Source organism: Hordeum vulgare, chromosome 6H (assembly GCF_904849725.1).
Source record: "Hordeum vulgare subsp. vulgare chromosome 6H, MorexV3_pseudomolecules_assembly, whole genome shotgun sequence".
NCBI lineage: Eukaryota > Viridiplantae > Streptophyta > Magnoliopsida > Poales > Poaceae > Hordeum > Hordeum vulgare.
In genome coordinates, this window is record NC_058523.1 from 144,064,146 (window position 1) to 144,087,409 (window position 23,264).

Here is a 23,264-nt window from a genome sequence, read left to right on the forward strand (position 1 = left end):
TTTGTGGGCGGTGATGTGCGTTTTGCTGCCCTCCTTAGTCTTTTCTTGATTCCGCGGTATTGTTGGATTAAAGCGGCTTGGACCGACATTACTCGTACGCTTACGAGAGACTGGTTTCATCGTTACGAGTAACCCCCTTTGCTCAAAGATGACTAGCAAGTGACGGTTTCTCCAACTTTAGCTGAATCGGATTTGACCGAGGAGGTCCTTGGATGAGGTTAAATAGCAACTCATATATCTCCGTTGTGGTGTTTGCGTAAGTAAGATGCGATCCTACTAGATGCCCTTGGTCACCACGTAAAACATGGAACAACAAAATTAGAGGACGTCTAACTTGTTTTTGCAGGGTATGCTTGTGATGTGATATGGCCAACGATGTGATGTGATATATTGGATGTATGAGATGATCATGTTGTAATAGAAATATCGACTTGCACGTCGATGGTACGGCAACCGGCAGGAGCCATAGGGTTGTCTTTATACTAACGTTTGTGCTTGCAGATGCGTTTACTATTTTGCTAGGATGTAGCTTTGGTAGTAATAGCATGAGTAGCACGACAACCCCGATGGCAACACGTTGATGGATGATCATGGTGTGGCGCCGGTGACAAGAAGATCGTGCCGGTGCTTTGGTGATGGAGATCAAGAAGCACGTGATGATGGCCATATCATGTCACTTATGAATTGCATGTGATGTTAATCCTTTTATGCACCTTATTTTGCTTAGAACGACGGTAGCATTATGAGGTGATCTCTCACTAAAATTTCAAGACGAAATTGTGTTCTCCCCGACTGTGCACCGTTGCTACAGTTCGTCGTTTCGAGACACCACGTGATGATCGGGTGTGATAGACTCAACGTTCACATACAACGGGTGCAAAACAGTTGCGCACGCGGAACACTCGGGTTAAGCTTGACGAGCCTAGCATGTGCAGACATGGCCTCGGAACACATGAGACCGAAAGGTCGATCATGAATCATATAGTTGATATGATTAGCATAGGGATGCTTACCACTGAAACTATACTCAACTCACGTGATGATCGGACTTGGGATAGTGTAAGTGGATCATGAACCACTCAAATGACTAGAGAGATGTACTTTTTGAGTGGGAGTTTAGCATATAATTTGATTAAGTTGAACTCTAATTATCTTGAACATAGTCTAAGTCCACTTTGAATATATTTGTGTTGTAGATCATGGCTCACGCGACAGTCTTCCTGAATTTTAATACGTTCCTAGAGAAAGCTAAGTTGAAAGATGATGGAAGCAACTTTGTAGACTGGGCTCGTAATCTTAAGCTAATCTTACAAGATGGGAAGAAGGATTATGTCCTTAATGCTGCGCTAGGAGATGAACCACCCGCTACGGCTGATCAGGATGTTAAGAACGCTTGGTTAGCACGTAAGGAGGACTACTCAATAGTTCAATGTGCAGTCTTGTATGGCTTAGAACCGGGACTTCAACGTCGCTTTGAGCGTCATGGAGCATTTGAGATGTTCCAGAAGTTAGAGTTTATCTTTCAGAAGAATGCCCGGATCGAGAGGTATGAAACCTCCGATAAATTCTATGCTTGCAAGATGGAGGAAAACTCATCTGTCAGTGAACATGTGCTCAAAATGTCTGGGTACTCAAACCGTCTAGCAGAGCTGGGGATTGAACTCCCGCAAGAAGCTATCACTGACAGAATCCTTCAATCACTGCCGCCAAGCTATAAAGGCTTTGTGTTGAACTACAACATGCAAGGGATGAACAAGTCTCCCGGCGAGTTGTTTGCGATGTTGAAAGTCGCAGAGTCTGAACTCCGTAAAGAGCATCAAGTGTTGATGGTGAATAAGACCACTAGTTTCAAGAGAAACGGCAAAGGCAAGAAGGGAAATTCGAAGAAGAGCGGCAAGCCTCTTGCCAATCCGCCGAAGAAACCAAAGGCTGGACCTAAGCCTGAAACGGAGTGCTACTATTGCAAGGGTATGGGTCACTAGAAGCGCAATTGCCCCAAGTATCTGGCAGATAAGAAGGCGGGCAAAGAAAAATCAGGTATATTTGATATACATGTTATTGATGTGTACTTAACCGGCTCTCGTAGTAGTGCCTGGGTATTCGATACCGGTTCTGTTGCTCATATTTGCAACTCGAAACAGGAACTGCGGAATAGACGAAGGCTGGCGAAAGATGAAGTGACGATGCGCGTAGGAAATGGTTCCAAGGTTGATGCAATCGCCGTCGGCACAGTGTCACTTCAGCTACCGTCGGGATTAGTGATGAAATTAAATCATTGTTATTTAGTGCCTGCGTTGAGCATGGACATTATATCTGGATCTTGTTTATTGCGAGACGGTTACTCTTTTAAGTCAGAGAATAATGGTTGTTCTATTTCTATGAGTAACATCTTTTATGGTCATGCACCGAATGTGAGAGGACTGTTCATATTAAATCTTGATAGCGATACGCATATACATAACATTGAGACCAAAAGAGTTAGAGTAAACAATGATAGCGCCATATTTTTGTGGCACTGCCGCTTGGGTCATATTGGTGTAAAGCGCATGAAGAAACTCCATGCTGATGGACTTTTGGAGTCACTTGACTTTGATTCACTTGACACGTGCGAACCATGCCCCATGGGCAAGAAGACTAAGACTCCGTTCTCCGGAACAATGGAGCGTGCAAGTGACTTATTGGAAATCATACATACCGATGTGTGTGGTCCAATGAGCGTGGAGGCACGCGGCGGATATCGTTATTTTCTCACCTTCACTGACGATTTGAGTAGGTATGGTTATGTCTACTTGGTGAAGCACAAGTCTGAAACATTTGAAAAGTTCAAGCAATTTCAGAGTGAAGTGGAAAATCATCGTAACAAGAAGATCAAGTTCCTACGGTCTGATCGTGGGGGTGAATTCTAAGTTTCGAGTTCGGTGATCACTTAAGAAAATGTGGAATTGTTTCACAGTTAACACCGCCTGGAACACCACAGCGTAATGGTGTGTCCGAACGTCGTAATCATACTTTGTTAGAGATGGCGCGATCTATGATGTCTCTTACTGATTTGCCGTTATCATTTTGGGGTTATGTATTAGAAACAGCTGCATTCACATTAAATAGGGCACCATCAAAATCCGTTGAGACGACACCATACGAACTGTGGTATGGCAAAAGGCCAAAGTTGTCGTTTCTTAAAGTTTGGGGATGTGATGCTTATGTCAAAAAGCTTCAGCCTGAAAAGCTGGAACCCAAAGCGGAAAAGTGCGTCTTCATAGGTTACCCAAAAGAGACAGTTGGGTACACCTTCTATCTCAAATCCGAGGGCAAAGTGTTTGTTGCTAAAAACGGAGCTTTTCTCGAGAAGGAGTTTCTCTCGAGAGAATTGAGTGGGAGGAAGATAGAACTTGACGAGGTTGTCGAACCTCTCATCCCTCTGGATGGTGGCGCAGGGCAAGGGGAAACCTCTGTCGTTGCGACGCCGGTTGAGGAGGAAGTTAATGATGATGATCATGAAACTCCAGTTCAAGTTTCTGTTGAACCACGCAGGTCGACGAGATCACGCGCTGCTCCAGAGTGGTACGGTAATCCCGTCTTATCAATCATGTTGTTAGACAACAATGAACCTGCAAATTATGAAGAAGCAATGGTGGGCCCAGATTCCAACAAATGGCTAGAAGCCATGAAGTCCGAGATAGGATCCATGTATGAGAACAAAGTGTGGACTTTGGAGATACTACCTGAGGGCCGCAAGGCTATTCAGAACAAATGGATCTTTAAGAAGAAGACGGACGCTAACGGTAATGTGACCGTTTATAAAGCTCGACTTGTGGCAAAGGGTTTTCACAAGTTCCAGGAGTGTACTACGATGAGACTTTCTCACCCGTAGCGATGCTTAAGTCCGTCAGAATCATGTTAGCAATAGCTGCATTTTTCGATTATGAAATCTGGCAGATGGATGTCAAAACGGCGTTCCTTAACGGTTTCCTTAAGGAAGAGTTGTATATGATGCAACCCGAAGGTTTTGTCGATCCTAAGAATGCTAACAAGGTGTGCAAGCTCCAACAATCCATTTATGGACTGGTGCAAGCATCTCGGAGTTGGAACAAACACTTTGATGAGGTGATCAAAGCATTTGGGTTTATACAAGTGGTTGGAGAATCTTGTATTTACAAGAAAGTGAGTGGGAGCTCTGTGGTATTTCTAATATTGTATGTGGATGACATATTACTGATTGGAAACAACGTAGAGCTTTTGGAGAGCATAAAAGGTTACTTGAATAAAAGTTTCTCTATGAAGGACCTAGGAGAAGCTGCTTCCATTCTAGGCATTAAGATCTATAGGGATAGATCAAAATGCCTGATAGGACTTTCACAAAGCACATACCTTGATAAAGTTTTGAAAAGGTTCAAAATGGAACAATCCAAGAAAGGGTTCTTGCCAGTTTTACAAGGTAGAGTAAGACTCAGTGCCCAGCAACTGATGAAGATAGAGAGCATATGCGCTCCGTCCCCTATGCTTCAGACATAGGTTCTATCATGTATGCGATGTTGTGCACTAGACCGGATGTCAGCCTGGCCATAAGTATGGCAGGTAGGTTCCAGAGTAATCCAGGAGTGGATCACTGGACAGCGGTCAAGAATATCCTGAAGTACCTGAAAAGGACTAAGGAGATGTTTCTCGTGTATGGAGGTGACGAAGAGCTCGCCGTAAAATGTTACGTCGATGCAAGCTTTGACACAGATCCGGACGACTCTAAGTCGCAAACCGGATACGTATTTATTCTTAATGGGGGTGCAGTAAGCTGGTGCAGTTCCAAGCAAAGCGTCGTAGCAGATTCTACATGTGAAGCGGAGTACATGGCTGCCTCGGAGGCGGCTAAGGAGGGTGTCTGGATGAAGCAGTTCATGACGGATCTTGGAGTGGTGCCAAGCGCACTGAATCCAAAAACCTTGTTCTGTGACAACACTGGTGCCATTGCCTTAGCAAAGGAACCACGGTTTCACAAGAAGACCAGACACATCAAACGACGCTTCAACCTCATTCGCGACTACGTCGAAGAAGAGGACGTAAATATATGCAAAGTGCACACGGATCTGAATGTAGCAGACCCGCTGACTAAACCTCTTCCACCGCCAAAACATGATCGACACCAGAACTGTATGGGTGTTAGATTCATTACAATGTAATTCACATGGTGATGTGAGGGCTAGATTATTGACTCTAGTGCAAGTGGGAGACTGTTGGAATTATGCCCTAGAGGCAATAATAAATATAGTTATTATTATAATTCCTGTATCAAGATAATAGTTTATTATCCATGCTATAATTGTATTGAATGAAGACTCATTTACATGTGTGGATACATAGACAAAACACCGTCCCTAGCAAGCCTCTAGTTGGCTAGCCAGTTGATCAAAGATAGTTAGTGTCTTCTGATTATGAACAAGGTGTTGTTGATTGATAACTGGATCACGTCATTAGGAGAATCACGTGATGGACTAGACCCAAACTAATAGACGTAGCATGTTGATCGTGTCATTTTGTTGCTACTGTTTTCTGCGTGTCAAGTATTTATTCCTATGACCATGAGATCATATAACTCACTGACACCGGAGGAATGCTTTGTGTGTATCAAACGTCGCAACGTAACTGGGTGACTATAAAGATGCTCTACAGGTATCTCCGAAGGTGTTAGTTGAGTTAGTATGGATCAAGACTGGGATTTGTCACTCCGTGTGAACGGAGAGGTATCTCGGGGCCCACTCGGTAATACAACATCACACACAAGCCTTGCAAGCAATGTAACTTAGTGTAAGTTGCGGGATCTTGTATTACGGAACGAGTAAAGAGACTTGCCAGTAAACGAGATTGAAATAGGTATGCGGATACTGACGATCGAATCTCGAGCAAGTAACATACCGAAGGACAAAGGGAATGACATACGGGATTATACGAATCCTTGGCACTGAGGTTCAAACGATAAGATCTTCGTAGAATATGTAGGATCCAATATGGGCATCCAGGTCCCGCTATTGGATATTGACCGAGGAGTCTCTCGGGTCATGTCTACATAGTTCTCGAACCCGCAGGGTCTGCACACTTAAGGTTCGACATTGTTTTATGCGTATTTGAGTTATATGGTTGGTTACCGAATGTTGTTCGGAGTCCCGGATGAGATCACGGATGTCACGAGGGTTTCCAGAATGGTCCAGAAACGAAGATTGATATATAGGATGACCTCATTTGATTACCGGAAGGTTTTCGGAGTTACCGGGAATGTACCGGGAATGACGAATGGGTTCCGGGAGTTCACCGGGGGGCAACCCACCCCGGGGAAGCCCATAGGCCTTGGGGGAGACACACCAGCCCTTAGTGGGCTGGTGGGACAGCCCACAAGTGCCCTATGCGCCAAGGAGAAGAAAATCAAGAGAGAAAGAAAAAAAAAGGAGGAGGTGGGAAGGAAGGGGGACTCCCTCCCACCAAACCTAGTCCAACTCGGTTTGGGGGGGCAGAGTCCTCCCCCTTGGACTCAGCCGACCCCCTTGGGGATCCTTGAGCCCCAAGGCAAGGCCCCCTCCCTCCCACCTATATATACGGAGGTTTTAGGGCTGATTTGAGACGATTTTTCCACGGCAGCCCGACCACATACCTCCACGGTTTTTCCTCTAGATCGCGTTTCTGCGGAGCTCGGGCGGAGCCCTGCTGAGACAAGGTCATCACCAACCTCCGGAGCGCCGTCACGCTGCCAGAGAACTCTTCTACCTCTCCGTCTCTCTTGCTGGATCAAGAAGGCCGAGATCATCGTCGAGCTGTACGTGTGCTGAACGCGGAGGTGCCGTCCGTTCGGTACTAGATCGTGGGACTGATCGCGGGATTGTTCGCGGGGCGGATCGAGGGACGTGAGGACGTTCCACTACATCAACCGCGTTCTCTAAACGCTTCTGCTGTACGGTCTACATGGGTACATAGATCACTCATCCCCTCTCGTAGATGGACATCGCCATGATAGGTCTTCGTGCGCGTAGGAAAATTTTTGTTTCCCATGCGACGTTCCCCAACACGTATTTCTGCGAAGCTCGGGCGGAGCCCTGCTGAGATAGATCACCACCAACCTACGAGCGCCGTCACACTGGCGGAGAACTCATCTACCTCTCCGTCTCTCTTGCTGGATCAAGAAGGCCGAGATCATCGTCGAGTTGTACGTGTGCTAAACGCGGAGGTGCCGTCCGTTCGGCGCTAGATCGGAGCGGATCGTGGGACGGACCGCGGGACCGTTAGTGGGACGGTTCGCGGGGCGGATCGAGGGACGTGAGGACGTTCCACTACATCAACCGCGTTTCTTAACGCTTCCTGTTGTACGATCTACAAGGGTACGTAGATCGAAAATCTCCTGTCGTAGATGAACATCACCATGATAGGTATTGCGTGTGCGTAGGAAAAATTTGCTTCCCATGCGACGTTCCCCAACAGTGGCATCATGAGCTAGGTTCATGCATAGATGTTATCTCGAGTAGAACACAAAAGTTTTTGTGGGCGGTGATGTGCGATTTGTTGCCCTCCTTAGTCTTTTCTTGATGCCGCGGTATTGTTGGATCGAAGCGGCTCGGACCGACATTACTCGTACGCTTACGAGAGACTGGTTTCATCGCTACGAGCAACCCCGTTGCTCAAATATGAGTGGCGAGTGTCGGTTTCTCCAAATTTAGTTGAATCAGATTTGACCGAGGAGGTCCTTGGAGAGAGGTTAAATAGCAATTCATACATCTCTGTTGTGGTGTTCGCGTAAGTAAGATGCGATCCTACTAGATACCCATGGCAACCACGTAAAACATGCAACAACAATTAGAGGACGTCTAACTTGTTTTTGTAGGGTATGCTTGTGATGTGATATCGTCAACGACGTGATGTGATATATTGGATGTATGAGATGATCATGTTGTAATAGTTAATATCGACTTGCACGTCGATGCTACGGCAACCGGCAGGAACCATAGGGTTGTCTTTAAACTAACGTTTGTGTTTGCAGATGCGTTTACTATATTGCTAGGACGTAGCTTTAGTAGCAATAGCATAGCATACACGACAACCTCGATGGCGACACGATGATGGAGATCATGATGATGGGGATCATGGTGTGGCGCCGGTGACAAGAAGATCATACTGGTGCTTTGGTGATGGAGATCAAGGAGCACTTGATGATGGCCATATCATGTCACTTATAATTGCATGTGATGTTAATCCTTTATGCACCTTATCTTGCTTAGAACGACGGTAGCATTATGAGGTGATCTCTCACTAAAATTTCAAGCTCAAATTGTGTTCTCCCCGACTGTGCACCGTTGCGACAGTTCGTCGTTTCGAGACACCACGTGATGATCGGGTGTGATAGACTCAACGTTCACATACAACGGGTGCAAAATAGTTGCACGCGCGGAACACTTGGGTTAAACTTGACGAGCCTAGCATGTGCAGACATGGCCTCAGAACACATGAGACCGAAAGGTCGAGCATGAATCGTATAGTTGATATGATTAGCATAGAGATGCTTACCACTGAAACTATTCTCGACTCACGTGATGATCGGACTTGAGATAGTGGATTTGGATCATGCACCACTCAAATGACTAGAGAGATGTACTTTTTGAGTGGGAGTTTAAAATTAATTTGATTAGTTAAACTCTAATTATCTTGAACATAGTCAAAAGGTCTTTACAAATTATGATGTGGCTTGCGCTATAGCTCTACAGTTTTTCATATGTTCCTAGAGAAAATTTAGTTGAAAGTTGATAGTAGCAACTTTGCGGACTGAGTCTGTAAAACTGAGGATTTTCCTCATTGTTGTGCAGAAGGCTTATGTCCTTAATGCACCACTCGGTGTGCTGCACCTCGAGCGTCGTCTGTGGATGTTGTGAACATCCGACATACACGTTTTTGATGACTACGCGATAGTTCAGTGCAAAATACTTAATGGCTTAGAAGCAAGGCGCCGAAGATGTTTTGAAACGTCACGGGACATAAGAGATGTTCTAAAGAGATGAAATTGTGATTTCATGCTCGTGCCCTTGTTAAGAGGTATGAGACCTCCGACAAGATTCTTTGTCCACGAAGTAAAGGAGAAAATCTCGATCGTTGAGCGTGTGCTCAGATTGTCTAAGTACGACAATCGCTTAAATCAAGTGGGAGTTAATCTTCCAGATGAGATAGTGATGGTTCTCCAAAGTCACTGCCACCAAGCTATGAGAGCTTCGTGATGAACTTAACATATCAAGGATAAATACAATGATCCTTGAGCGATTCGCGATGTTTTTACACTGCGAAAGTAGAAATCAAGAAGGAGCATCAATAGTTGATGGTTAGTAAAACCACTAAGTTTCAAGAAAGGCAAGGGCTAGAAGGGATACTTCGTGAAACGGCAAAACAGTTGTTGCACTAATGAAGAGACCCAAGATTAAACCCAAACCCGAGACTAAGTGCTTCTGTTATGAGGGGAACGGTCACTGAGGCGGAGCTACCCTAGATGCTTGGTAGATAAGAAGGCTGGCAAAGTCGACAGAAGTATATTTGATATACATGATGTTGATGTGTACTTTACTAGTACTCCTAGTAGCGTGAAGGTATTGGATACCGGTTCGGTTGGTAAGTGATTAGTAACATGAAATGAAATCTACGAAATAATCGGAGACTAGCTAAAGGCGAGGTGACGATACGTGTTGGAAGTGTTTCCAAGGTTGATATGATCAAACGTCGCACGCTCCCTCTACCATCGGGATTGGTGTTAAACCTAAATAATTGTTATTTGGTGCTTGCATTAAGCATGAACATGATTGGATCGTGTTTATTGCAATACGATTATTCATTTAAAGAGAATAATAGTTACTCTATTTGCTTGAATAATCACTTTCAATGGTTTATTGAATCTCGATCATAGTGTTACACATGTTCATGATATTGCTGCCAAAAGATACAAGGTAATGATGATAGTACCACTTACTTGTGGCACTGCCGCTTGAGTCATGATGGTATAAATTGCATGAAGAGGCTCCATGCTGATGGATCTTTATACTCACTTGATTTTGAATCACTTGTGACATGCAAATCATACCACATGAGCAAGGCCTTGTTTTCATTGAGATGAAACAAGATAGTAACTTGTTGGAAGTAATACATTTTGATGTATGCAGTCCAATGGGTGCTGAGGCACGCAGTGGATATCATTATGTTCTTACTTCAATGATGATTTGAGTAGATACAGGAGTATTTACTTAATGAATCACAAGTCTGAAATATTGAAAAGGTTCAATTCTGTTTCAGAGTGAAGTTCGTCGCAACAAAAGGATAAACTATCTACGATATGATCATAGAGATGAATATCTGAGTTGCGAGTTTTGGTACACAGTTAAGACAATGTGGAAGTTGTTTCACAATTCATGCCACCAAGAACACCATGGTGTGATGGTGTCATAGCCGCGACCTATTTGATATGGTGCATACTATGATGTCTCTTATCGAATTACCACTATCATTTATGGGTTATGCATTAGAGACAACCGCATTCACTTTAAATAGGGCACCGCATAATTCCGTTGAGATGACACAGTATAGACTCAGGTTTAGAGAAATCTAAGCTGTCGTTTCTCAAAAGTTTAGGGTTGCGACGCTTATATGAAAAGGTTTTAGTCTGATAAGCTTGAACCTAAAGCGGATAAATGCATCTTCATAGGATAGACAAAACAGCTGGGTGCATCTCCTATCTCAGATCCGGAAGTAAAGTGTTTGTTTCTAGAAAATGGGTCCTTTCTTGAGGAAAGGTTTCTCTCAAAAGAATTGAGTGGGAGGGTGGTAGAACTTGATGAGGTTATTGAACCATCACTTCAACCAGTGTGTAGCAGGGCGCAAGAAGTTGTTCTTGTGGCGCCTACACCAATTGAAGTGGACGTTGATGATGATGATCATTAAGCATTGGATCAAGTTACTACAAACCTCGTAGGTCGACAAGGTCGCATACTACTACAGAGTGGTACGGTAACCCTGTCTTGGAGGTCATGTTGTTGAACAACAATGAACCTACGAGTTATGGAGAAGCAATGGTGGGCCTGGATTCCGACAAATGGCTCGAGGCCATGAAATCCGAGAGAAAATCCATGTGTGAGAACAAAGTATAGACTTTGGAAGAACTACTTGGTGGTCGTAGGAATATTAAGTAAAGATGGATATTTATAAGGAAGACAGACGTTGATGGTGAAACGTCACCATTAAGAAAACCTCGACTTGTCGCAAGGATGTTTTCCGACAAGTTCAAAGAGTTGAGTATGATGAGACTTTCTCAGTCATAGTGATGCTAAAGGTCTGTTGGAATTATGTTAGCAGCTGCTGCATTATTTATGAAATATTGCACATAGGATGCCAAAACATTGTTTTCCTCGACGGAAAGGTTGTATGTGATACAACCGGAAGGATTTGTCAATCCTAAAGGATACTAACAAGTATGCAAGCTCCAGCGATCCTTCAATTGATTGGTGCAAGCATCTCGGAGTTGGAATATACACTTTGATGAGATGATCAAAGATTTTGGGTTTGTACAAGGTTTATGAGAAACTTTTATTTCCAAAGAAGTGAGTGGGAGCACTATAGAATTTATGATAAGTATATGTGGTTGACATATTGTGGATCAGAAGTAATGTAGAATTTCTGTAAAGCATAAAAGGTTGTTTGAAAGGAGTTTTTCAAAGGAATACCTGGATTGTGCTACTTGAACGTTGAGCATCAAGATCTATGGAGATAGATCGAAACGCTTAATAGAAGTTTCAACAAGATGCATGCCTTGACAAGTTTTTGAAGGAGTTAAAAATAGATCAGCAAAGAAGGAGTTCTTGGTTGTGTTGTAAGGTGTGAATTTGAGTAAGACTCAAAACCCGACCCCGGCAGAATAAAGAGAATAGGCGAAGGTCGTCTTCTATGCCTTAGCCCTAGACTCTAAAGTATGCCATGCTGAGTACCGCACCTGATGTGTGCCTTGCTACAAGTTTGTTAAGAGGTACACAGAGTGATCCAGGATTGAACCACTGATCAGCGGTCAAAGTTATCCTTAGTAACTAATGGACTAAGGAATTTTTCTCGATTATGGAGGTGGTTAAAGAGTTGGTCGTAAAGGGTTACGTCGATGCAAGCATTGACACTAATCCGAATAACTATGAGTAGTGAAATGGATTCGTATAGTAGAGTAGATATTTGGAGTATTTCCGAATAGCACGTAGTAGCAGCATCTATAAGATGACATAAAGATTTGTAAAGAACACACGGATCTGAAATTTTCAGAACCGTTGACTAAAACCTCTCTCACGAGCAAGACGTGATCAGACCCCAGAACTACATGGGTTTGTTAGAATCACATGGTGATGTGAACTAGATTATTGACTCTAGTGCAAGTGGGAGACTATTGGAAATATGCCCTAGAGACAATAATAAATTAGTTATTATTATATTTCTTTGTTCATGATAATCGTTTATTATCCATGCTATAATTGTATTGATTGGAAACACAATACATGTGTGGATACATAGACAAAACACTGTCCCTAGTAAGCCTCTAGTTGACTAGCTTGTTGATCAAAGATGGTCAAGGTTTCCTGACCATAGGCAAGTGTTGTCGCTTGATAACGGGATCACATCATTAGGAGAATCATGTGATGGACTAGACCCAAACTAATGAACGTAGCATGTTGATCGTGTCATTTTGTTGCTACTGTTTTTCTGCGTGTCAAGTATTTATTCCTATGACCATGAGATCATATAACTCACTGGCACCAGAGGAATACCTTGTGTGTATCAAACGTCACAACGTAACTGGGTGACTATAAAGATGCTCTACAGGTATCTCCCAAGGTGTCCGTTGAGTTAGTATGGCTCAAGACTGGGATTTGTCACTCCGTGTGACGGAGAGGTATCTCGGGGCCCACTCGGTAATACAACATCACACACAAGCCTTGCAAGCAATGTGAACTTAGTGTACGTCACGGGATCTTGTATTACGGAACGAGTAAAGAGACTTGCCGGTAAACGAGATTGAAATAGGTATGCGGATACTGACGATCGAATCTCGGGCAAGTAACATACCGAAGGACAAAGGGAATGACATACGGGATTATATGAATCCTTGGCACTGAGGTTCAACCGATAAAATCTTCGGAGAATATGTAGGATCCAATATGGGCATACAGGTCCCGCTATTGGATATTGACCGAGGAGTCTCTCGGGTCATGTCTACATAGTTCTCGAACCCACAGGGTCTGCACACTTAAGGTTCGACGATGTTTTATGCGTATTTGAGTTATATGGTTGGTTACCGAATGTTGTTCGGAGTCCCAGATGAGATCACGGACGTCACGAGGGTTTCCGGAATGGTCCGTAAACGAAGATTGATATATAGGATGACCTCATTTGATTATCGGAAAGTTTTCTGCATTACCGGGAATGTACCGGGAGTGACGAATGGGTTCCGGATGTTCACCGGGGGGGCAACCCACCCGGGGGAAGCCCATAGGCCTTAGGGGTGCCGCACCAGCCCTTAGAGGGCTGGTGGGACAGCCCAAGAGGCCCTATGCACAGGATAAGAAAAAAGCAAAGGAAAAAAAAGGGGGTAGTGGGAAGGAAGGTAAGGACTCCACCTTCCAATCCTAGTTGGACTAGGATTGGAGGAGGAATCCTCCTCCCCCCCTTCGGCCGACCCCTTGGGGCTCCCTTGAGCCTCAAGGCAAGGCCCTCCCCCTCCCTCCTAAATATACTGAGGTATTAGGGCTGATTTGAGACAACTTTGCCACGGCAGCCCGACCACATACCTCCACGGTTTTTCCTCTAGATCGTATTTCTGCGGAGCTCGGGCGGAGCCCTGCTGAGATAGATCACCACCAACCTCCGAGCGCCATCACGCTGCCGGAGAACTCATCTACCTCTCCGTCTCTCTTGCTGGATCAAGAAGGTCGAGATCATCGTCGAGCTGTACGTGTGCTGAACGCGGAGGTGTCGTCCGTTCGGCACTAGATCGGAGCGGATCATGGGACGGATCGCGAGACGGTTCATGGGATGGTTCGCGGGGCGGATCGAGGGACATGAGGACGTTCCACTACATCAACCGCATTTCTTAACGCTTCCTGCTGTACGATCTACAAGGGTACGTAGATCGAAAATCTCCTCTCGTAGATGAACATCACCAGGATAGGTATTGCGTGTGCGTAGGAAAATTTTTGTTTTCCATGTGACGTTCCCCAACAAGGATACCCTAAGGAAACTATTGGGTATACCTTCTATCTTAGATCCGAAGGTAAAACCTTTGTTGCCAAGAACGGATCCTTTCTAGAGAAAGAGTTTCTCTCGAAAGAAGTAAGTGAGAGGAAAGTAGAACTTGATGAGGTAATTACACCCCCTCTCGAACCGGAAAGTAGCGCAGCGCGGGAAATTGTCCCTGTGGCGCCTACACCACCTGAAGAGGAAGTTAATGATAATGATCATGAAGCTTAGGATCAAGTTACTACTGAACCGCGAAGGTCCATAAGGGCACGCTCCGCACCAGAGTGGTATGGCAACCCTGTGATGGAAATCATGTTGTTAGACAACGGTGAACCTTCGAACTATGAAGAAGCAATGGCGGGCCCGGATTCCAACAAATGGCTTGAGGCTATGAAATCCGAGATAGGATCCATGTATGAGAACAAAGTATGGACTTTGGTGGACTTGCCCGATGACCGGCGAGTCATAGAAAATAAATGGATCTTCAAGAAGAAGACTGATGCAAACGGTAATGTGGCCGTTTATAAAGCTCGACTTGTCGCAAAGGGTTTTCGACAAATTCAAGGAGTTGACTACGAAGAGACTTTCTCTCCCGTAGCGAAGCTGAAATCAGTCTGAACCATGTTAGCAATTGCCGCCTTTTATGATTATGAAATTTGGCAAATGGACGTCAAAACAGCGTTTCTTAACGGGAATCTTAAGGAAGAGTTGTATATGATGCAACCAGAAGGTTTTGTCGACCCTAAGGGTGCTAACAAAGTGTGCAAGCTCCAGCGCTCCATCTATGGGCTGGTGCAAGCATCTCGGAGTTGGAACATTCGCTTCAATGAGGTGATTAAAGCGTTTGGGTTCATACAGGTTTACGGAGAAGCCTGTCTGTACAAGAAAGTGAGTGGGAGCTCTGTAGCTTTCCTCATACTGTATGTGGATGACATATTATTGATGGGGAATAATAAAGAGATGTTGGAGAGCATAAAGGCCTATTTGAACAAGAGTTTTTCAATGAAGGACCTTGGAGAAGCTGCATACATATTAGGCATCAAGATCTATAGAGATAGATCGAGACGCCTCATAGGTCTTTCGCAAAGTACATACCTTGACAAGATATTGAAGAAGTTCAATATGGAAAACTCAAAGAAAGGATTCTTGCCAGTTTTGCAAGGTATGAGATTGAGTAAGACCCAGTCACTGACCACGGCAGCAGATAGAGAGAAGATGAGTATTGTCCCCTACGCTTCAGCCGTAGGCTCTCTAATGTATGCCATGCTGTGTACCAGACCTGATATAAATCTTGCCATAAGTTTGGTAGGGAGGTACCAAAGTGATCCTGGTATGGGACACTGGACAGCGGTCAAAAATATCCTTAAGTACCTGAAGAGGACTAAGGAGATGTTTCTCGTTTATGGAGGTGACGAAGAGCTCGTCGTAAAGGGTTACATCGATGCTAGCTTCGACACAGATCCGGATGACTCTAAGTCACAGACCGGATACGTGTATGTTTTGAATGGTGGGGCAGTGAGTTGGTGCAGCAGCAAGCAAGAAGTTGTGGCAGCATCTACATGTGAAGCAGAGTACATAGCTGCTTCAGAAGCGGCTCATGAAGGAATTTGGATGAAGGAGCTCATCACCGACCTTGGAGTGGTTCCAAGTGCGTCGGGTCCAATGACACTCTTCTGTGATAACACTGGAGCCATTGCCATAGCCAAGGAGCCCAGGTTTCACCGGAAGACCAAGCACATCAAACTCCGCTACAACTCCATCCATGACCATGTCCAGAGTGGAGTGATAGATATTTGTAAAGTACACTCGGATCTGAATATTGCAAACCCGTTGACTAAACCTCTTCCTCGAGTAAAACATGATCAACACCATAATGATATGGGTGTTCAATACATCACAATGTAACTAGATTATTGACTCTAGTGCAGGTGGGAGACTATTGGAAATATGCCCTAGAGGCAATAATAAAATGGTTATTATCATATTTCCTTGTTCATGATAACTATCTATTGTTCATGCTATAATTGTATTAACAGGAAACAGTAATACATGTGTGAATAAATAGATCACAATGTGTCCCTAGCAAGCCTCTAGTTGGCTAGCTCGTTGATCGATAGATGATCATGGTTTCCTGATCATGGGCATTAGATGTCATTGATAACGGGATCACATCATTGGGAGAATGATGTGATGGACAAGACCCAATCCTAAGCATAGCACTAGATCGTATTGTTCGTATGCTAAAGCTTTTCTAATGTCAAGTGTCTTTTCCTTTGACCGTGAGATTGTGCAACTCCCGGATGCCATAGGAGTGCTTTGGGTGTATCAAACATCACAACGTAACTGGGTGACTATAAAGGTGCACTATGGGTACCTCTAAAAGTGTCTGTTGGGTTGGTACGAATCGAGATCGGGATTTGTCACTCCGTGTGACGGAGAGGTGTCTCTGGGCCCACTCGGTAGGACATCATCATGAGCTCAATGTGACTAAGGAGTTAGTCACACGATGGCGTGCTACGGAACGAGTAAAGAGACTTACCGGTAACGAGATTGAACAAGGTATAGGTATACCGACGATCGAATCTCGGACAAGTTCTATACCGACAGACAAAGGGAATTGTATACGGGATTGATTGAATCCTTGACATCGTGGTTCATCCGATGAGATCATCGTGGAACATGTGGGAGCCACCATGGGTATCCAGATCTCGTTGATGGTTATTGGCCGGAGAACGTCTCGGTCATGTGTGCATGCTTCCCGAACCCGTAGGGTCTACACACTTAAGGTTCGATGACGCTAGCGTTATAGGGAAATGTTATAGGAGGTTACCAAAAGTTGTTCGGAGTCCCGGATGAGATCCCGGACGTCATGAGGAGCTCCGGAATGGTCCGGAGGTAAAGATTGATATATAGGATGGATGGTTTTGGACACCGGAAATGTTTCGGGCGTCACCGGTAGCGTACCGGGAACACCGGGACCACCGAAAATGGTCCCGGGGGTCCACTGGGAGGGGCCACCAGGCCCAAGAGGTAGCATGGGCCAAAAGGGGGAGGGCAACCAGCCCAAAGTGGGCTGGTGCGCCTCCCACAAGAGGCCCAAGGCGCATGAGGGAGAGAAGGGGGAAACCCTAGGCGCTGGTGGGCCTAAGGCCCACCTAAGGGGTGCGCCACCCCCTCCCCCTGCCCTAGCCGCCGCACCTCCCATCTGGGGGGGCTGCCGCACCACCTAGGGTGGAAACCCTAGGGGTGGCACCCCCCTCCCCTCCTCCTATAAATACCTAGGGGTTTGGGGCTGTTTTACACACCGTTTCTTCTCCCCTCGGCGTAGTCCTGCTCCCCTCTTTCCTCCTCCTCCCACAGTGCTTGGCGAAGCCCTGCCGGGAGCCCTCGTCTCTCCATCGACACCACGCAGTCGTGCTTCCGGAGATCTTCCCCAACCTCTTCCTCCTCCTTGCCGGATCAAGGTGCGGGAGACGTCACCGGGCTGCACGTGTGTTGAACGCGAAGGTGCCGTGGTTCGGCACTGGATTGGAATCACACCGCGATCTGAATCGCTGCGAGTACGACTCCATCAACCGTGTTATAGTAACGCTTCCGCTTAGCGATATTCAAAGGTATGAAGATGCACTCACCCCTCTCTCGTTGCTGGTCTCTTCATAGGAAGTTCTGAATATGCGTAGGAATTTTTTTAAATTGATGCTACGTTACCCAACAGGCCACACATGTAATTGACAGAGGGAAGGGTGAGTTGTTTCCTTTAATTCCAAGGGTAGGTCCTACATGTGAGTGGCACATGCACATAAGGGCAACTATGTCCAGGAAATGTCTCATAACGGTCAAACCCTTTGATCGGATGAAAACGATACGGAAGGTTATTTTCATAACGCCATCTAACAAAAAGAGAGAAAGTTAAGCACCTTTTTTTAAGAATAAAGATAAATTGGGACCAAAGTTAGGAGGGAAAATGGAATTGGCCCTTGCATTTTAGGATGAGCCCTCCTCCCCGTTAATCTCCAACAAGAAAATGCCATGTAACTAGAATCTGTTGAATTTGTTTGTATCTATAGCATTACTTTTCACCGTGCATCATGTTTTTTTAACCGAGGCAAAAGCTTTGCCTGTTTCATTAAGGACCGCATTATCTGGAGAATGATTCCTAGGGCATATACAATGGTTGATAAAATGGTCATATCTTAAGTCTTGCATGTAATTTAGAGATGAGAAAATTTTTATCTTACAATGAATCACCTCTTAGCCTTATCTTCAATAACTAGCTATTTCTAAAAATATGGTGAGACATATTGTGCTAAGAGGCCACCTCTTGTTCTCTATTAAATAAGAGAAGACAAACATTTTCTTATGAGTTCTCTCTTTTTCACCTCATCATTTATCCTACATGGCATTACTAAGATAGCACCATTATATATGTCCTTATAAGCGTTTTTTTAGAGAACGCAAAATTTGTCATCCTGTACTAACTAAAATTGCCATGACAACGTTGTACCATTTCTCATGATCTAAGGTGAATATTGCCATGTAGCATAAAAACAATTACCACGCTTCGCAGAAAATTGTTGTTCGTTTGATCATGAGCAGACGGCTTTAAGGGCGTTCGTCACGAGGCCCAAAAAATCGGGCATCCATCAATTATATACAATTATGAAATAATAAGGAATTATATGAAAGAATACTATCGAATTTTCAAAGCAATCGGGTTGGCATGCGTGACACAAAATCTGCTCTCAGCCACATGATATCTTTTCAGGGATAACTACTGAGAAGGCTAATTGCATTTTGCACCTGCACTGCGTCGACCCGAGGATCAGCGCCGTAATTATGCTTCTCAAATCCTTTTTTGTTTTCCAAATTCGATAGCGAAGGGCAGGAGAATCTTGGTGTGCCCCCACTTGAACTGACTCTTGGCGCCAACAAGAGTCCCCTTTTGGTGGAGTGGAGTGCAGCGCAGTCCACGATCTGAGGTTGGATATGCTGATGGGTTGATGCAAACTGCTGGGGATGGAGTTCAAGTGGCAGGGCTCTCGGGGGTGATCTAGTGATAACCAGCTGAACCTTTCTTCTAACATGGTGCAAACTCAGATGCTCATAAACATAAAGATATGTTCAATCCTATGAATACACGCGCATGCCCTACCTCTACGAACACATTCGAGATACTGAGCCCTCATAATGTTTTGAGATTGATGAAGTTATCACACACACCTTCGTAGTGACGAGAACGCACATTACCGGAATGTTTAAAATAAATTCAAAATAGTACGACCACATGTGTTTAAGTGTTTACTGTAGCTTATTATTATTATCACCTTCGTAGTGACAGAACGCGCATCACCGGAATGTTTAAAATAAATTCAAAATATTATGATCACATGTGCTTAAGCGTTTACTGTGGGTTATTATTATCATAGTTACATACTTCCTTGGTCCTAAAATAATTAAAGTTTCTTCCGTAAAAGAAAATCAATTTTCTTGTCCTAAGTCAAACCTGTTAAAGTTTGATCAGCTTTACAGACACATAATATAAAAATTATATCTTAATAAAAAAATATCACGAGCCTAATTTGGTGCTTCATATGTTAATATATTTTTCTATAAACTTGATCAAACTTAAATAAATTTAACTTAGGACAAACCTATAATCTGAATTATATAGAATTGAAGGGTGGTCGGCACGATACAATATGATTTTCTTATTTCAAATACTTTGTGTGAGAGAAAAAGAAAATCAACACTAGAGGCACACAAAAACCCTTTTTGCGGGCCGGCGCGAGCTGACATGGATGCAGACCCCTCAAACGGACCTGTATAAAAGTATATTCGTCGAATATGCTTTTATACGGGTCGGCTTTTACGGGGTCTACTCGGACACGGCCGCGTCGCACCGAAAACAGAAAACACTCAATTCTCGCATTTGACATAAGTTCTCACAAATAAGTTCAAATTCAAACAAACATAACACAGTTTTACGCGCAAATAAAAGCCAAGTTCAGTACGAAAAACGCAAAAGAGGGTCTTGCATCATCTTCGTCAATCTTCACTCCGCGTCATTGATTCCATCTTGAAGTTCATCGGCATTGCCACCATATGGAGCAGAGAAGACCATTCTCCTCTTCAAGATCTCTCTCCTTACCATATCATGCCATGTTTTGGTGAGATCGTTCATGTCATCGCGGTTCATTGACATGATCTTGTTCTCTTCGACGAGCAACAAAGATTCTTTGTCAATCAACTTCCACTTCTCGCACTTTTGGAGCAACTCCCAACAATGCTCTAGTTTGAAGAATTTGCCTTCCGAAGCTTCCATGTCTTTGTATCTATGTTGGGCAATCTTGTCCTACACAATGCGAACAAAGTGATGTAATCAATTCTCATGATGCAAATATGATTACGCACAACTTGAACAAAGGCAAAACAAACTCACATAGTCGGATTCCACGGTCCCACTTGGAAGTGCATTGCGTACTTGCTCCAAGCAAGCTGCCCAACGGCTGCACATAAGCTTGATATTCACCCAACGCCCTTCAAGCGACCGAAATGTGCGTGGAGTCCTATTGGGATACTTTGCCATGATGCGAAAGTACTGATCTTCGATCCATTGCCAATATCTCTTGGCGGTTTGAGAAGTACTCGTGCATACATCAAGAGACACCGCACTCCATGCTTGGATCAAAGCTTGATCTTCCAAGATCGTGTAGTTCTTCAATCTTTGGCTATATTGAACGATCGACAAGTCACGAGTCATCGCAACAAATGGTGAAAACGAAAGGAAATGACCATGACTGAAGACGCATACCTTCCGGCCATTTCGTCGAACACCTCGCTTGCGGGGGGAGCGACATCGTTGAACGGCATCGTCGGGGCATCTCTTTCCGAGATGGAGTGAGAGGATGAAGGAGCCTGAATCCTCTTTATCTTGACGCCCGCGGCCTTGGTGACCTTCTCCGCCGCCGGCCGAGGATCGCACAACAGCGTTAGCGCCCGGAGCGCGAGCCTTCGCGGCGGAGGCTGTCGGATTTCCGCCCGGCACGACCACGTTGCCCTGCCACTTGCGGGCAGGCGCGACGCTAGCTTGAGCGACGGCGGGGCCAACATGGCCGGCGACGAGATCCGCCCAAGGGGAAGGAGCGTGCACGACCTCGACGGTGACGGGGAGCAGCAAGGAGGCGTCCATGGCGGCGAGGGACGGCCGTGGAGGATGCACCGGAGCATGCAATGGCGAGGCAATGGTGGCGGCGGGTGGGGGAGCAGGAAAGGCCGCGCGGAAATGTCCCTCCCGCCAAATCTTGCTGCGGATAGAGGCTGAGCTCGGGTCGGCCTCCAGGCCCGTGAAACTAGAGGTTGGGGGAGAAGTTTTGCCGCGCCCCGCAAAAATATTTGCGGGCCGGGCCGGGATGCGGGGTCTGATCGGGCAGGTTTTTCCGCCCCGACCCACACTTTGACGGATATTTTGCGGATCGGGACGGGATGCGGGGTCTGCTAGAGTTGCTCTAAATATGTGATAAGACATATTGTAAGGGAAATTTTATCTAGGGAACTTTTGCCCTGTGTCAAATCCCGGCAAACGCCCTTCCAACCCTCCGAGTCTGTTGAGACCTGGTCGAGTGCCAGGTCAGCTCTATGGGGTGGTTTGCTAGCCCCGCGCTCCTGGCCAACAGACCCTTTTTAATCTCTTCCAAGAAAAATGCAGGAGAATAAAACTAAAATACCAAAGACACATAGTATGAAAATATATCTTATAAAGAATATCATGAGCCTAATTTGATGCTTCGAATATTAATATATACTTTTATAGACTTGATCAAACTTAGATAAATCTAATTTAAGACAAAAAGAAGACAATTCGTCATTGGAGACACACAAAAAACATGTGGAATTCTCATAATCCAGTGCAACACCAAACAGGGAGCTTAAGGCATGTGCAGTGGTTCATAAGTCAGTCTTATCTTAAGCATGTCATGAAATTAAGAGAAGAAAATAAAATGATAATTCATAATGGGTTGTTCCCTAATCCAAACTCTGATAACTTGATATCCCTAGATATGTGGTGAGGCATATTTTAAGTGAAATTTTATCATACAAAATGTTCGCCACGTGACAAATCCTGGGGAACACCCTTCCTACCGTTTGATTGTGTTGAGACATGATCGAGTGCCAAATTAATTCTTTGGGGTGGTTGGCTAGCCCAACAATCCTTGCGAACGGACCCTTGCACCAAGGGAGAATCGAACTCGCGCCCTCCTACAGTTCGGTGTGCTCACTTCACAAACTGAGCTTAAGTGTGATTTTTGACATTTTCAGTCAGAACACTTTTTATCTATTTGAGTAAATTTGTTTCTAAAATTCATTTTTCATTTGAGAAAAAACAAAAATCCTGATTTTTTTAACATTTTTAAAGAAAAATCCCTATTTTCAGACTTTTTAAAAACTTATCATGTGCATTTTAATTGTAGATAACATGATAATTTATTTTTTTTCTATTAAAAACCATGACATTTGCTTGGTCTTTCCAAAACATGGCACTGTTTACTTTCTCACATGGCATTTTTATTATTATAAGAGTACGGCATTTTTATTTTCTTGCATGACATTTTTATTATTAAATGTAATTAAGAGCATGTCATTTTATTAACCAAAGGATGGCAGATTTATTTTAAGACCACGCATTCTAATATCTAATAAAATTGCATTTTTATTTATAAAAATATGGTCTTTTAATAATCAAGAACATGACACTTTTATTAATAAGAGTATGTCAGTTTTATCATTAAGACCATGTGAATTTATTGTCAATAACATGACAATTTTATTAATAAGAGGATGACTGTCTTATTATTAAGAGCATTGCATTTTATTATCGATAGCATGGCAGTTTTATTGTTAATAGCATGGCAGTTTAATAGTCAATAACATGACATTGTTATTTATACTAGAAATTGCGTACGTGTAATGCACGTTGATATTTGGGAGAAATTAATTAC